The 12,949-nt window shown below is 42.8% G+C and overlaps 1 protein-coding gene across 4 annotated transcripts in view; it reads left to right on the top strand.

The window, feature by feature from the left end:
• The window catches only part of ADAMTSL3 (ADAMTS like 3), a 368,889-nt gene that overhangs the window by 114,330 nt on the left and 241,610 nt on the right, over window positions 1-12,949 (top strand). The window lies entirely within an intron of this gene.

Here is a 12,949-nt window from a genome sequence, read left to right on the forward strand (position 1 = left end):
AACATTTTCCCATTTCTTTGTGTCTTCTTCAATTTCTTTCATGAGTATTTTATAGTTTTCTGAGTACAGATCCTTTGCCTCTTTGGTTATATTTATTCCTAGGCATTTTATGGTTTTGGGTGCAATTGTAAATGGGATTCACTCCTTAATTTGTCTCTCTTCTGTCTTGTTGTTGGTGTATAGGAATGCCACTGATTTCTGTGCATTGATTTTATATCCTGCCACTTTACTGAATTCCTGTATGAGTTCTAGCAGTTTTGGGGTGGAGTCTTTTGGGTTTTCCACATAAAGTATCATATCATCTGCAAAGAGTGAGAGTTTGACTTCCTCTTTGCCGATTTGGATGCCTTTGATTTCTTTTTGTTGTCTGATTGCTGTGACTAGGACTTCTAATACTATGTTGAAGAGCAGTGGTGAGAGTGGACATCCCTGCCGCGTTCTTGACCTTAGGGGGAAAGCTCTCAGCTTTTCCCCATCGAGAATGATATTGGCTGTAGGTTTTTCGTAGATGGCTTTTATGATATTGAGGTATGTACCCTCTATCCCTATACTCTGAAGAGTTTTGATCAAGAAAGGATGCTGTAGTTTGTCAAATGCTTTTTCTGCATCTATTGAGAGGATCATATGACTCTTGTTCTTTCTTTTGTTAATGTATTGTATCACGTTGATTGATTTGCGGATGTTGAACCAACCTTGCAGCCCAGGGATAAATCCCACTTGGCCATGGTGAATAATCCTTTTAATGTACTGTTGGATCCTATTGGCTAGTATTTTGGTGAGAATTTTTGCATCCATGTTCATCAAGGATATTGGTCTGTAATTCTCCTTTTTGATGGGGTCTTTGTCTGGTTTGGGGATCAAGGTAATGGTGGCCTCATAAAATGAGTTTGGAAGTTTTCCTTCCATTTCTATTTTTTGGAACAGTTTCAGAAGAATAGGTATTAATTCTTCTTGAAATGTTTGGTAGAATTCCCCTGGGAAGCCATCTGGTCCTGGGCTTTTGTTTGTTGGGAGATTTTTGATGACTGCTTCAATTTCCTTAGTGGTTATAGGTCTGTTCAGGTTTTCTATTTCTTCCTGGTTCAGTTTTGGTAGTTGATACATCTCTAGGAACGCACGCATTTCTTCCAGGTTATCATTTTGCTGGCATAGAGTTGCTCATAATATGTTCTTATAATTGTTTGTATTTCTTTGGTGTTGGTTGTGATCTCTCCTCTTTCATTCATGGTTTTGTTGATTTGGGTCATTTCTCTTTTCTTTTTGATCAGTCTGGCCAGGGGTTTATCAATCTTGTTAATTCTTTCAAAGAACCAGCTCCTAGTTTCGTTAATCTGTTCTACTGTGCTTTTGGTTTCTATTTCATTGATTTCTGCTCTGATCTTTATTATTTGTCTTCCCCTGCTGGGTTTAGGCTTTATTTGCTGTTCTTTCTCCAGCTCCTTCAGGTGTAGGGTTAGGTTGTGTATTTGAGACCTTTCTTGTTTCTTGAGAAAGGCTTGTATTGCTATATACTTTCCTCTCAGGACTGCCTTTGCTGTATCCCAAAGATTTTGAACAGTTGTGTTTTCATTTTCATTGCTTTCCATGAATTTTTTTAATTCTTCTTTAATTTCCTGGTTGACCCATTCATTCTTTCGTAGGATGCTCTTTAGCCTCCATGGATTTGAGTTCTTTCTGACTTTCCTCTTGTGATTGAGTTCTAGTTTCAAGGCACTGTGGTCTGAAAACATGCAGGGAATAATCCCAATCTTTTGGTACTGGTTGAGACCTGATTTGTGACCTAGGATGTGATCTATTCTGGAGAATGTTCCATGGGCACTAGAGAAGAATGTGTATTCTGTTGCTTTGGGATGGAATGTTCTGAATATGTCTGTGAAGTCCATTTGGTCCAGTGTGTCGTTTAAAGTCTTTATTTCCTTGTCGATCTTTTGCTTAGATGATCTGTCCATTTCAGTTAGGGGGGTGTTAAAGTCCCCCACTATTATTGTATTGTTGTTGATGTGTTTCTTTGCTTTTGTTGTTAATTGGCTTATATAATTGACTGCTCCCATGTTCGGGGCATAGATATTTACAATTGTTAGATCTTCTTGTTGGATAGACCCTTTAATTAGGATATAGTGTCCTTCCTCATCTCTTATTACAGTCTTTGTTTTAAAATCTAATTTGTCTGATATAAGGATTGCCCCCCCAGCTTTCTTTTGGTGTCCATTAGCATGGTAAATGGTTTTCCACCCCCTCACTTTCAATCTGTGGGTGTCTTGGGTCTAAAATGAGTCTCTTGCAGACAGTATATCGATGGGTCTTGTTTTATTCATTCATTTATTTATTTATTTAAAGATTTTATTTATTTATTTGAGAGAAAGAATGAGAGAGAGAGAGCACATGAGAGGGGAAAGGGTCAGAGGGAGAAGCAGACTCCCTGCCGAGCAGGGAGCCCGATGCGGGACTCAATCCCAGGACTCCAGGATCATGACCTGAGCCGAAGGCAGTGGCTTAACCAACTGAGCCACCCAGGCGCCCTGGGTCTTGTTTTTTAATCCAATCTGATAGCCTGTGTCTTTTGATTGGGGCATTTAGCCCATTTACATTCAGGGTAACTATTGAAAGATATGAATTTAGTGCCATTGTATTGCCTGTAAGGTGACTGTGACTGTATATTGTCTGTGTTCCTTTCTGGTCTATGCTGCTTTTACACTCTCTTTGCTTAGAGGACCCCTTTCAATATTTTTTTAGGGCTGGTTTTGTGTTTGCAAATTCCTTTAGTTTTTGTTTGTCCTGGAAGCTTTTGATCTCTCCTTCTATTTTTAAGGACAGCCTAGCTGGATATAGTATTCTTGGCTGCATATTCTTCTCGTTTAGTGCTCTGAAGATATCATGCCAGTTCTTTCTGGCCTGCCAGGTCTCTGTGGATAGGTCTGTTGCCAATCTAATGTTTCTACCATTATAGGTTGCATATCTCTTCTCCCAAGCTGCTTTCAGGATTTTTTCTTTGTCTCTTAGACTCATAAGTTTTACTATTAGAGGTCAGGGTGTTGACCTATTTTTATTGATTTTGAGAGGGGTTCTCTGTGCCTCCTGCATTTTGATACCTGTTTTCTTCCCCACATTAGGGAAGTTCTCTGCTATAATTTGCTCCAATATACCTTCTGCCCCTCTCTCCCTTCTTCTTCTGGGATCCCAATTATTCTAATTTTGTTTCGTTTTATCATATCGCTTATCTCTCGAATTCTGCCCTTTTGATCCAGTAGTTGTTTATCTCTCTTTTTCTCAGCTTCTTTATTTTCCATCATTTGGTCTTCTATATCGCCGATTCTCTCTTCTGACTCATTCATCCTAGCAGTTAGTGTCCCCATTTTTGATTGCACTGCATTAATAGCCTTTTTGATTTCGATTTGGTTAGATTTTAGTTCTTTTATTTCTCTAGGAAGGGTTTCTCTCATAACTTCCATGCTTTTTTCAAGCCCAGCTATTATCTTTAAAATCGTGATTCTGAACTCTAGGTTCGACATCGTGCTAATGTCCCTCTTGAGTAGGTCCCTGGCAGACGGTACTACTTCTTGTTCTTTTTGCTGAGGTGATTTTTGTCGTCTTGTCATTTTTTCCAGAGGAGAATAGATGAATGAGAGAACAAAGTGCTAACAGGGTAACAACGTCCCCAGCAAATGTACTCTAAACAAATCAGAAAAGACCTGAAGCCAGGGGAAAAGAAAGGGAAGGAAAGAAAAAAGAAAGAGAAAAAAAAAAGAAAAAGATAAAAAAAACAAAAGCAGAACAAAACAAATAAAAAACATAATATGATCAAATATGATCAAGCTAGTAAGCTAGTGCATAGATCAGTGCCACACACTAGATTTTGGGTGTATTTTGGTCTGTTAGAAGAAAGTATCTCCTAAAATTTTAAAGGAAGAAAGACTTATATATGTACAAAATAAGGGTTGATACAATGAAGGGATGGAAGATGACTGTAAAGATGAAAAGTATAAAAGATTTTATAAAAGGAATTGAGAAGATAAGTTGTTTGAAAAAGAAAGAAGAAGATTTAAAAAAAAAGAAAAAAAAAGGGAGAGAATGTGATCAGGCAGGAGACTAGAACAAAGCCATCCACTAGTGATTTAGGGTATATTTTGATCTGTTAGAAGAAACTGTATCTCAAAATTTTTAAGAGAGAACAACTTATATATATGTATGCCAAAAATAAGGGTATCTATTATGAAGGGATAGAATGACTCTAAAAATGAGAAATAAAAATTTTTTTTCAAAAAGGGATTGATAAGATGGTGGTGAAAAAGGGAAAAAGAAAAATAAAAAAAAAGTTAAAAAATTAACTTTGAAAAACTAATGAATCATGGTGAAAAAGCCGTGAATTCTATGTGCAGTATTCCCCTAGTGCTGGAGTTCTCCCGTTCTCATTGATGGGTAAACTTGGTCTTGGCTTGCTGGCTGTTCGTGCTGATCTTCTGGGGGAGGGGCCTGTTGCCGTGGTTCCCAAATGTCTTTGCCGGAGGCGGAAGTGCCCCGCCCTTGCAGGTCTGGGCTAAGGAACCTGCTCGGGTTTGCTCTCAGGAGATTTTGTTCCCTGCAAGCTCTCGGTACAGCTTTGGAGGACGAGAGTTAAAATGGTGGCCTCCCAATCTCCACCCAGAGGAGCCGAGAACTCGGGGCCCCGCTCCTCAGTGCGCCCCCAGAGAAAAGCAGTCAGTCACTCCCATGTCCCCGGTCTCCGGCCGCACTCCGCGCTCACCCGGCCTGTGACCGAGCGTTTCTATCTCTGGCACCCGACCCCGTGTGGAGTCTCCAAACCCAGCAGATCCCTGCGGTGCGCTCCCGCGCCGCTCCTCCCGGGGGAGGGAGGGGAGTCTCCCCGGCTCTGCCGCTTGTTGGGTCCCTGCTGGAGGAGCAGTGGCCCGACTGGGCCGCGGATCACAGTTTATGGCCACCCCGAGCCCCCTCCGATCCCTGGGAGCTCTGCTGCACTCAGGCACCCCCGGTCCTTCTGTGACCCCGAGAGTCCTGAGACCACACTGTCCCGCGAGGGTTCCACCCCCCGTTTAGCCACTGGAGCGACGTCCCTCAGCGGAGCCGGCTTCTAAAAGTTCTGATTTTGTGCTCCGCGGCTCTAGCACTTGCCAAAAGCAGCCGACAGAGGCCCCCTCCCCTGCCGTCTATCCTCCCGAATATCACCCCGGATTCACTTCTCCGCACGTCCTACCTTCCAGTAAGTGGTTGCTTTTCTGTTCAGAGAGTTGTTGATATTCTTCTCTTCGATCTCCTGTCGAGTTTGTAGGTGTTCAGAATGGTTTGATCCCTATTCAGCTGAATTCCTGAGACCAGATGAAATCCAGGTCTCCTACTCCTCCGCCATCTTGCTCCGCCCCCTCAATCTTGTGTTTTTAGAATGCTCCTTAAATGGTCCCCATCTGAATCTTCCCTCTGTGTCCCACTGGGTCCTAGGTCTCCTCCCTAACACAGTGGACTGGATTGATGTATACAGAAGGTCGGCCTCACTCTCAGAAGTCTGGAAATGTTTTGTTGGTGTTCCTTCATCTGGACTTGGAGAAAACCTTAGTTGCCATGATTTGGGACATCTTCATAACAATTGTGGGAGACTTTTCTTTTACTAGAACAAGAGGTTCAGCTAACCCCCAAATTAGTAGTTTGCATAGAGGGTATGGATGAGTAGGTAGAAAGCACATCATCAGGTCAGTCCATGCCTGGCTAACTCAGGAAGGGCACTAGATGAGGTGAGGAATCCCCGAACTGGGGGCAGCCTCCCAGGTGTTGGGACCAGCAGGAAGAATCCAGGAGGAAGAGTCTTCTTCAGAAGCTCTCCCGGACTATACCTACCCCGGGCTCAAGGAAGCTGGGCCTGCCTGGCTCTCCACTTGCTGGTCTCCTGCAGAGAGCGCTGCCACAGGAGGAGGGTCTTTGTGCCGCTCTGGAGTTTGCCATGGGAAGCAGGGCTTGGCAGATGTGTTTGTGTTTGGGGAACAGTCTGAGCCATGATGTGCTTGGATGTGGAATGTAGTTAGTGTGAGCCCGAGCTGGAGAAAGGGAGCTGGAGAATGAGGCAGAACAGGTCACAGAGAGCCAAGAGGTATAGAACCTGTGTCCTGAGGGATCTGTAAAGGGTTTTAAGAAGGCGGTAAAATAACCAGGACCACATTGTTGGAGAGGGTCAACCAAATCCTGGAGGCCATTGACCATCAGGGTCATGAGTTGTGGATAGCCAGGCATCTTCCTTATCATGGTTTCAGTTACTGGAGGTCAACCACAGTCCTGAGGGAGACGATCCTCCTTCTGACCCAATGTCAGGAGGTCACTAGCAAGCTAATGCTCCGTCACATGACCATGTCCTTCACTTACTTTATCTCCTCACATAGACTTTGTGCCATCACACATCCTCACAAGAGGACGGGGAGGTGAGAACAACATGATATTTTGAGGGAAACCGCATTCACATAATTTCTGTTCCATATATTGTTATAATCATTCTATTTTATTATGAGTTATTGTTCATCTCTCCCTTTTTTTTAAGATTTTATTTATTTTAGAGAGAGCACGTGAGTGGGGGAAGGGGCAGAGAGAGAGGGAGAGAGAGAGAATCTCAGGCAGACTCCGTACTGAGCGTGGAGCCTGCCATGGGGCTCGATCTCATGACCCTGAGATCATGACCTGAGCCAAAATCAAAAGTTGGACGCTTAACCAACTGAGCTACCCAGGCTTCCCATTGTTCATCTCTTACTGTGCCTAGTGTATAAATTAAACTTTATCATAGGTATGTATGTATAGGAAAAAACATCATATATATATATAGGGTTCAGTACTATTTGTGGTTTGAGGCTTCCACTGGGGGTCTTGGAGCGTATCCCCCATGGATAAGGGGGACTACTGTATACACTTTTCAGTAGAGGAGCAATGAACTGACATGGGAGAGGTAAGATCCAGCGGTCTGGAGCATCTCTCAATAGTGCCTTGCGCACATCTGTAGATATGTCTGCATTTAATATATTCTGGTTGAATTGGATTGTTGAGTTTGTGTGACAGCTTGAGTGACATTTTTATGTCATTTACCAAATGCATATATTTTTAAATTTTTTGTTGTTAAAGGCTGTAAGGTCATATTAACCTGAAATAATGTATTTACTGTCAACAAAGTCTGGGTCGTTTGTGATCTCCTTAAATAACCTTTGTGGTAACACTGGAATGAACATTTATTTGATGTCTGGGAAGTAATATCCCAGTGGAACTTACTTTATTTTGGGTTGTTTTTCATATGGAGCTGTTAATATAGCATTTCCAATAAGTGACCTTATATGTGAAATCTGTGTTTAATTACTAACATTTTTGCAAGACTGGTAGAACTGTACTATTCATTATAAGTCACAGATTTAAGAACTTGCGAGGAAAATATTTTATGATTTGATTTATGCATGAGGATCCAAGAAAGGCAAGGAGTCCTCGAGTCTTTATGAGATTGTGAACACACTTATTCCTACAATATTCTTGGCTTTTTCCAGTCCTATTATATAATGAGTAAACAATATCTCTTTTGAATTTTTCATCCAAAAATATTCCCCAACTAGAACTTAACTTAGGAAAATATGATTTCCTAAGAGATCTTTAAGGCTGGTAGTTTTAACCAAACAGCAAAAAGTGCATTTTGCTTCTCTAAATGTGTTTCCATAGGTTTTCTTTTAGTGTTTTTTTTTCTCCTTAAAAAAAAAAAGAACTTTTATTGGGTGTTTTATTGCATAAACTGTACATGTTCATTGTATAAAAGTGGGAACTGTACATGAGCAAAGGGAAGAGACTAGAAAAGCATCCGATTCCATCATGGTTACAAAAAAGAGATGAACCAAGAGTGAGACCCCACCTGCGATCGCATCTCAGGAGAGGGGTTGTTTGGGATGCGTGAGGGCCCACCTGCACCTCCAGCAGAACTGATGTGTCCTTGGAAAGGGTGCATCCCTAACGAGGCTCTCCTAACCAGGTGGCAGGTGCTTCTGTGTCAGCGTCTTCTTGCTCTGGGGCCCTGTGTCTGTCGCTGTCAAGGCCCGACGGCTGATTGTTTGTCACCACGTCCCTTCAGCGCCTGTCACCTGCTGCTGGCTGTCTTGCAGCCCGTCCAGGGCAGTCCTCCCTGGGGCACCAATTCGTGAACTTCAGAAGCCCTTGGTTTTTGTTCCTGTGTAGGGAAATTCACAAATGTGTCTGGGTCGTGAGCATCAGTCAAAGAATGGGTATCCCTCGTGTAATAACCTAGATACAGCCAAATGCACCTGAAAAACAGAAGCGTAGCTCTGCTTGCAATGTAAAGAGAGGAAAAAGGAGAAGTCCGCTTTGAGATGCCGGGAGAATGTTGTGGTCAGGTGAATCAGCAGCAGGTGCATTCCATCCAAGATGCAAATTGCCCCCTGCCAGTGACGATAGGTTGGCTGCTGGCTTTGCTGGATTCCTGGTCACAAGTGCAGGAGGGCATCAGCGAAGAACACGCAGGCTTGTCAGGGTCAGACAGAAAGAGGCTCCCCCCACACCTGACGTGACGGTTCCTCACCTGTCAAATGGGGCTGGTGGGACGCAGCTCGAGGGTTTGTTGAGGTTAGAATGACTGTAGGAAAAGGACAGGCAAGCAGTGCTCGGTCTGTGCATCAGTAGCAGATGCTTTGTGCACGAGCGGCTCCTTCAGATTTTCCTCCCCACCGAGGCGAGGTCACGGCGTGACATGATGTTGGTTGACTGAGACTTGGGGGAGAAGACCTATAAATAGGGTTCAGATAACAACGTATAAAGTACTAATAACATGGAATTTAAATAATTAAGACAGCTTATGGAGATGCTCATGAAGAGGGAACTGGGTTCAGTTGTACCCAGCTGACAAGCCTAGAATTTGGCTCTTCAGAGTCACCTTTGGGCCAGACATCGAGCTGATACCCATCAGCCAGCTTTTATTGTCCCTGGATTTCAGGGCTGGGGCTGGCCAAAGTGGGGCTGCCAAATACCTCTTGTCCTGGGAGGCTCCCTGCCACCCCACAGCTCAAGAACATAGACCCCACCTGCTTGATCTGGGCCCCTGAATGGCTGGTTCCTTCCCTCCCCTCAGCTTCTTCTGCCCCCTAGCATTTGATGATGGTGATAGGCATTATTCCATATTTTGATTGTAACACTAAACTGTGTCCACAGATTCCAGGTCTGATTAGTTGGCTGCTTATTTGGCATGATGGTCTGCTTACTACTTAAAAATAAAAGCAGAAATATGCATTAATGGAATTCTGTAAGATTCGGGAATTATGTCCAGCACGTTTATCAGGGAACAGGGAAGCTGCAAAGCCAAGCGAAGTGGCTCATAGACGGGTGACAGGATCGGGATTCAAACGGATCTCAACAGGCCAGCACTCTGGGCCAAAACCAACAAGAGGAAATTCAGTAGTGATTCATGTTAAGTCTTGCATAAAGTAAAAACGGGAGAGAGCTGGCTCTACTGTCGCTGCTTTGGGAAAGATGTTATGTTGAACGTACTGAGACATTCACTCATTACATTTATTGAGAGGATGTGTGATTTGTTATATATGTGTTATTTTATTTAAATCCTGCTGTGGTGAAGGTTATCATCTCCATTTTATAGATGAGTTTGAGAAAGGTTAAGAAATGTATCCAGGGTCACATAGCTTTCAACCATTATGTGATATGGCCTCCGTGATGGGATCCAAGAAATGGTGTGCCTGAGAAGGAAGGAAGGAGGGAAGGGAGGGAGAGAGGGAGGGAGGAAGGGAGGAAGAGAGGGAGGGAGGAAGGGAGGAAGAGAGGGAGGGAGGAAGGGAGGGAGGGAGGGAGGGAGGAAGGAAGGGAAGAAGGGAAGAAGGGAGGGAGGAAGGGAGGGAGGGAGGAAGGAAGGGAGGGAGGAAGGGAGGGAGGGAGGGAGGAGAAAAGAGGGAGGAGGGAGGGGAGGAGGGAGGAAGGGAAGGAAGGGAGGAAGGGAAGGAAGGGAGGAAGGGAAGGAAGGAGGGAGAGAAGGAAAGAAAAAAGGTAGGGAGGGAGGAAGGAAGGAAGGAAAAAAGAGAGGGAGGAGGGAGGGGGAGGGAGGGAGGAGCGAGGAAGGGAAGGAAGGAAGGAAGGAAGATGGGAGAGAAGGAAAGAAGGGAGGAAGGAAGGGAGAGAAGGGAGGAAGGGAGGAAAGGAAGGAGGGAGGGAAAGAGGAAACTCAGATGTTATCAGAAGAACCCTGGAGTGTGGGGCAATGCGTGGTATGTGTTATTCTCAGATACAGTGTTGTATTCTTGACACTACATTTTAAGATTAAACACGTGCAAACTTAAGTGTGTTCAGAGTACATATTCATGGACGAGCTGGGACTGTTGAAGGGCAAGCTAGGGCAGGGTTCTTAGCAGAAGCTGATGGAGACTGGCGGTCCCCTGCTCTGGGAAGAGGTGTGGTCCAGAAAGGCGCTGCTGTGTCACCATCAGGAAGAACGTACAAATATACATGTGTAGTATCGCCCTGGTCGTGCTTTCTTCTGCCACCACGGGGCTTTTCTCTGACCGTCTGTCCTCGCTCCATGCTACTGGCATCAGCGGGGAGAGGCAAGAACCCGTGCATGTTGGGGATATTACTGCTGGTCTTTGGGTAAAGAAGCGTCCGTGAGAAGGGGGCAGGGAAGACCAGCTGGCAGAAGGCGGCAGCAGGGTTTCAAAATAAAATCCCATCTTCATCTTCACGGTCAAGGGCAGGAGAAAAACTCGAGGGGCCCCTCTTGAGATGCAATTTTCTCTCTTTTCTTAGGGGGGGAAATATCTCACCAACCCAACCAGAGAAACCAAATGCCTGCATTTATAACATGCCTATTTTAGTTATTTTAGAATCAAGATTCTTTTTTTTTTTGTAAGTAAAGGTGGAGAAGTTATGGAAAGAAACCCGACTCTAACTATAAACCGAACAGATGGGATAGTGGGAATAAAAACAAATTAAAGCAATATTGTAAAGAACTCTCAACTTTCATTTAAAAATATATATGATGATGTTTTTCAACTTCTCACATTCAACCTATCGGTAGATCGGGTGACAAAATGAAAAATCAATTTCAGCTGTGTATATTTTAAACATTTACTTAAATGATTTGGACTTACCAACCCAGAAGTCCAGATGAATGTATTAAAGTGCAATTTGTGTGTTTTTTTATGAATTAAAACTTTATTTTATATTATGTTATAGACAGGACGCAGTTCCATTTGGTGACATTTCGTGTAGAAAATTGAACTGAACAGTGATCTAATTAGAACAGTAAATAGTATGGGTTTAATTAGCCCTTATTCCTGATGACAGATTTGATCAGTTGCCAGATATTTATCCCTTCCTTTAGCTTGACTGTTCCTACAGTATTGCCTCAAGCAGGACCATGCACTGTGCTATAAATAGGTAGTTTGGCAAGAAGCCATGAAACCCATTGACCGGTGAGTCTTGGGTGGAAATGATTGAAAAATCCCTCCTTGGTTCATTATTCCATTTCACTTTTGAAAGTACTTTCTACAGATCCCCCTCTTAATTTAAAAAAAAAATCTTTTTGGTTGGATGAGGTAAAATGGCCTAAGGGCTTAAGGAAGCCCGTGTAATATCTAGTTCAGCCGTTCTCTGTGGTTTTATTAGTATTAGGGTTTCCTTCATAAACGTTCCTGTTCTCTGACTTGCAGCTTCCCTGTTAAATTCTCTCTGACTTGAACTTTTCTGTGTGTGAATGTGGTCTTTGTTTGCTTGCTTACAAATATTTAATTCAAGAATTAAAGTGTTTTCTTTAAAATTTTTTTCTTTTTGCAAAGTGCAGAGAAACAAAAACAAAAGAAGATAAAATCACTCAGAGTCCTTGAACCTGGAAGTTGCCATGGTGAACATTTTAAATTAACTCCCTCCTTTCTAAATGCACATACATGGTTACCTGTATGAAAAGTGATGCAGATTTCCCCTGTGCTCTAAGAATTGTCTTTTACCCCCTCCTTCAAAAAAATTATTTTTGAAAAAGATATTTAAAAAAATGCAAGTTCGGATAAAACTAACATCTGTTATAGGGCCCCTTGGCTTCATCAGATGTAACATTTTGTCATATTGGCTTCAGAATTTTTATGAGGGTGGAGGAGCTCTACAACATTCAGCTTGCATCCCTTCTGTCATGGACAACATTTGCTCCTAGCCTACATCCTCTGTTCTCAGAGGCAGGTTGCTCCTTCCAGCCCATAATGCTTGTCCTTGTGGTATGCATTTTGTGTGTACACTCAGATCCCTGCACCTTTATCCAAAGGGTGAAGAGATAGCAAATGTTGTGTGTGTTTTTATTTTAATGTAAATAAAATGGAAATTTAATGGAAATCTCCTAGTCTTTTCCTTTATAGCTTCTACCTTTGTTGACCTATCTAGGACAGTCTTGCCTATGTCAAGTCTATAGACTGTTAATCTATAATTTTTCTACTATTTTATGGTCTCAGTGCTTTTAATAAAAATTTCTAATATATCTGGAAATCATTTTGGTGTATTTTGTGAAAAAGTCATCTATTTTTTTAAAAAATTTATTTATTTCGGTGGGGGGAGAGGCAGAGAGACACTCTCAAGCAGACTCTACACTGAGCATGGACCCTGACGTGAGGCTCGATCTCATGACTCTGAGATCATGACCTGAGCCAAAACCAGGAGTCAGACACCTAACCAACTGAGCCACCCAGGTGCCCTGGTTTTTGTTTTGTTTTTAAAAACATTCATCACACTGACTTGTGGTTCCATCCTACCTCCTTATACTTGGGTCTATTTCTGGACTCTTTTTTTTTTTTTTAATTTAGTATATTTTCACTGTTTATCGCTATGCCAGCTCTCTACCCTTAATTGAGGCAATTTCCCTCCAATTTCCCTTCTTTTACAGTTTTTTTCTTGGCTCTTGTAGACTTTCACTCCACCAGATGAACTTTGGAATCAT

Source organism: Zalophus californianus, chromosome 6 (assembly GCF_009762305.2).
Source record: "Zalophus californianus isolate mZalCal1 chromosome 6, mZalCal1.pri.v2, whole genome shotgun sequence".
NCBI classification, from domain to species: domain Eukaryota; kingdom Metazoa; phylum Chordata; class Mammalia; order Carnivora; family Otariidae; genus Zalophus; species Zalophus californianus.